This window comes from Haplochromis burtoni, unplaced genomic scaffold, assembly GCF_018398535.1.
Source record: "Haplochromis burtoni strain Fernald_Lab_line unplaced genomic scaffold, NCSU_Asbu1 Contig_1338, whole genome shotgun sequence".
Classification (NCBI taxonomy): Eukaryota; Metazoa; Chordata; class Actinopteri; order Cichliformes; family Cichlidae; genus Haplochromis; species Haplochromis burtoni.
In genome coordinates this window covers 49,348-53,867 of record NW_024583699.1, presented here as the reverse complement: position 1 = coordinate 53,867, position 4,520 = coordinate 49,348, and the positions used below count along the sequence as shown (strand labels likewise).

General features: G+C 41.2%; 1 long non-coding RNA gene across 1 annotated transcript; it reads left to right on the top strand.

Annotated features, from left to right (window-relative positions):
- The first annotated feature begins 1,802 nt into the window (after positions 1 to 1,802).
- LOC121813258 lies at positions 1,803 to 4,520 on the top strand. The gene is made up of 3 exons (XR_006053605.1): positions 1,803 to 1,936; positions 4,118 to 4,414; positions 4,489 to 4,520. It is a non-coding gene; the product is annotated as an uncharacterized LOC121813258 (long non-coding RNA).

The window sequence follows — 4,520 nt, the reverse complement described above, 5'->3', positions numbered from 1 at the left end:
ATCCTTTCTACAAAATGATATTGATTGAAGCGTTTCACTGTATGACCCACTGTGTTTTTTCCTGTCATATCTTTAAGACTTCTTCCTCTAAAGCAGTGGTGGGGGAATTTCAGTCCTCAAGGGCCAGTGTCCCACAGGTTTTCAACACAGCTGATTTAAATGGTTAAATTATCTCTTCAACATGTCTTGTAGTTCTCCAGAGGCCCAGTAATGAACTAATCATTTGGTTCAGGTGTATTGACCCAGGATGATATCTAAAACCTGCAGGACACAGGCCCTTGAGGCCTGGAGTTCCCCAACCCTGCTCTAAAGTGATATTGCAGTAATATTCAGTTTTGTCAGTAGATGGCAGTGTGGCTTAAATAACTGTTGCTAAAACCAGTTGAGATATTCATGCATAAATTTAACAGAAGCTTCTCTCTCTTGTTCCAACACGACTCAGATATGGCTGCTTGTGCACTTTTTTCTTTATCTTATGTCACACTTTGCAGTGTTTCCTCCATCCAGAAGGAGACTGAAGAGCCTCCAGGCCAGAACCAGCAGACTGAGAGATAGCTTCATCCATCAGGCTGTGCTGAATTCTCTCCCTGCTCTGTCCCTCTCGACTCTCTCACACACCAACTCCAGACCTGCATTCCTGCCGCTTCCCGCTGAACCCCCCCACACCCGAGACATGCAAAACTCTGAACCTCCACCATCGCCTTTTCACTGACTGCCCCAACCCCACTTGCACATGAGCTCTTGCCCACAAGCATTCTGATTGTGTTGGACACTGTTATTTATGTAAGATTGTATTGTATTGTATTGTGTTGTACTTAAGACTTTTATTTTATTTTTTAATCTTTATACTGTTTTAGTGTACACGAGGGTCATGGGAGCATTGCAATTTCAAATTCCTGTGTATGACCTGTAGATTGGGTTTTTGTCATAAAAGCTGACTTTGACTTTGACATGTGACAGATGTGAAAGAATCTGGAGAAGCTGTGGAGGATGTTATGCTGTCTGTAACATCGCGGAGTTATATCCAAGGAGGGATGCACAGACCTTACAGGCTAGGTAACAGCACCCTGACTGCCATTAGGTATCAGGATGAAATCTTTGGACCCACTGTCAGACCCTACACTGGTGCAGTGGGTCCTGGTTTCCTCTTGGTGCACGACGATGCCTAACCTCATGTGGTGAGAGTATGCAGGCAGTTATTAGAGGATGAAATCATTAATAGCATTGACTGGCCCGAACACTCGCCTGACCCCCAGGATAGCATTTGTCGTGACTTCAGGAGGATGTGCTGATGTTGTCAGGCATGCATAAAAGCATGTGGGGGCAGTACAAACTACTAAGTATCATTTTGAGTTACAAAAACAAAATTTTGGCAAAAAAGCCTGCTGTATCATATTTCCACTTTGATTTTTAGGGTGTGTTTGAATTCTGCCCTCTGTTGCTTGGTCATTCTCATTTCCATCACACATGGCCCAGAGTAGTGGCGTCCTTTAATTCCTTACACAGTACCCAGTCCACATCAGTGTAGAAATGACATTTTCCTTTCCACACTAAAAATTTGGGGTTTGGGGTTTTTTTTGCTGAAAAAAATAAAGTCAGGCACTTGTTTAAAAGAAAATAAAAACTATAATATTACTAAGTAAGGTGATGAAAAACATACAGAGAAAACCTGCTGCATTATGCAATTCTTTTTAAAACCCATGATGATGGAGGAAGTGATTAACTGGTGTTAAACCTTCATACAGTTTATTTTTAGATGTAGTGATGTTCATAACTGTCAGTTCTGTTTTCAGCCTTTCCTGTGAGAACGTTCAGCTGTAAAGATCTTTTAAAGATTCATACAATCATCTTTCTGACCAGAAGCTGAAATCTACAGCAGCCATGATCGTGGCAGAAGCTGGATTTTTGTTTTTGGGTTTCATTCTGTGTCTCTCAGGTAGGAATGATTCTTTCTCCTCCTTCCTCCTTACAGGTCTTAGCGTTTTAGCTTTGATGAGCTCTTGAAGAGTCTGGAAGTGCAAGATTATTTTCTTTTATGGTTCAATAATATCAGTGGTGGCAGTGTCTGGCAGCCTCGCCTCTGTCAGTGCACCCCAGGGTGGCTGTGGCTACAATGTAGCTTGCCATCACCAGTGTGTGAATGTGTGGATGACTGGTTGTGTAAAGTGCTTTGGGGTCCTTAGGGACTAGTAAAGCACTTTGTTGAACACATAACCTTATCTTGAGCAGGTATGCATGCGTGTGTAGGGCTTGCTGAGCCTTGGTCTCTCTCCCTTCTTCTCCTGCTGGGATGTGTGTGCAGATATTGCCAAGAAGTGTGGCCTCAACATACCAGTACCGGGCCGCAAGAGTTGAGGGTGGGGTGTGAAATTTATGGTTTTCAGGGTTTTTATTGTTAACTTGGCTTAGCTGGGTCTTTTCCCGCGTTGTAGTTGTGTGTCTTATTTTGAAAGAAATATTTCCAAGTTACCATAGCGACCAGAGAGCATTAAGAGGCAGAGAGGAGGATATAAAATACTGGCTGACATTAAACCGGTCCGTGGCGCAAAAAAGGGGTGGGACCGCGGCTCTTCAGGGCTGCGGATGGCCCGGTTCTCCCGGTTCCATCTCTGTTTTTCCTCTGCCTCATGAGGGCGTAATTGTGGCATCCCACCCTCATTTTCAAGTACATTTTGTGAAAAAGACACACTCACACCCTGTAAGAATATTGTTAATTTATGTACCTGTACATTTTTGATTTTTTTGTGTTGAAGGTGTTCTCTGTTTCTTTTTTTACACGTGCATTTCTATTTGAACTCTATCCTTTTATTACATCTTCCTGTGGAAATAAAATAAATAATATAAAATAATAAAAATAGCTTAGGCTGCTGCCCCCGCGACCCGGCCCCGGATAAAGCTGATGATGGATGGATGGATGGATAATAAAAATAAAATGTGATGGAACAGCTGCTTAAAGATTGCTGATACAAAGGATTGCAGAGACATGCTCATAAGAAGATAAGTATTCATTGATGTTGTGAGAGAGAAAAAGCTGCAGCTAACCACATTGTTGTTTCCCCAACAACACTTTAATTGTGTTTTGCATGTTTTTGCAGTTTTTTATTTCTTTTTTTCTAAGCCATCTTTTGTGGGGGTTTTTAGAACACACAGACTGTGTGAATGTGAAAGCTGTTTGTGATTCCAATTATTTCTGATTGGGGTTGTAGGGTTCACAGCAGAGTAAGGTCTTCATCATCACAGCTGTTCATGTTGATCGCTGATCTTCAGCCAGGAGATTCTGTTTCACCGCAGAGGTGTTACCATTATAAACCAGACACAGACAACAGTTTTCACCACTGCAGCTTCCTGCTCTTGCAAAAAAAACCTCAAAGAACACGTCATTTATAATATGATGAACAGAAAAGACTAAAATGAGAGAAAGAAGTTCTGTTTTACTGTTCGATGCATTAGACAGCTAAATATGAAACTGTTCAGTTAGCTGATGCACTTAGATTGTCTTTTTAACATATGAGCTGTTGTATTTATTTTCTCAACTGTCCATGTAGAAGCTACAACAATAATGCTGTGAACAAATGACGAGTGTCTTATACTGTGGTCATTTTGTGCTTTGCCTATAGGATATGAGTAATTATTGAGTATTGAATTATGATGAGTAAGCGCGATTGTGGCTCAAGAGTTGGCAGTTCGTCTTGTAATGTCTCGGTCATTGTGTCCTTGGACAAGACACTTCACCTACTGCCTACTGGTGTTGGCCAGAGGGGCTGATGGTGTGATATGGCAGCCTCGCTTCTGTCAGTCTGCCCCAGGACAGCTGTGGCTATAATTGTAGCTTGCCTCCACCAGTGTGTGAATGTGAGAGTGGATGAATAGTGGAACTATAAAATGCTTTGAGGGTCTCAAAAGTGCTATATAAATGCAATCCATTATTATTTAGGAGTCATTAAACATGAATAAAAAGAATTTAGAAAGTAGATACTGCATGGCTGTCTATAACTTAAAATACTTTCTCAAGTTATTTCTTACAGTACAGTACAAACATTATTTAACAATTAATGATAGAAAAACAGAGAGTAACAAAAATAATGTATCTGCTCACTAATGAAAGTTTCCATTAAAGGTGTTAATGGAGGAGAAACCAGGATCTGTGCTCTCAAAGGTTCATCAGTGGATCTGCACTGCTCACATCAACATCTGACCTCAAACAGCAAATGGTTCACTGCACACTTAAATGGGTCAGTGAGTGAGCTCTCTGTGGATGGACAACGTGTAACGTACAACACGTCTGAAGAGACAAAAACAACTTTAACCATCAATGATCTAAGAGAGAGTGATGCAAATACGTACTGCTGTATGAAGACTACAGACAGACCAGGAAACTGTTCACTCAGTAATATTACTCTTCAAGTAGTTACAGGTACAGTGAAATTTACTTATTACTTACTTTCCAAATGACATAATTGTATAAGTTGTTCTCCATCATCCTCTCAGAGCTGCAGGTAAAGGTGATTCCTGCCACAGAG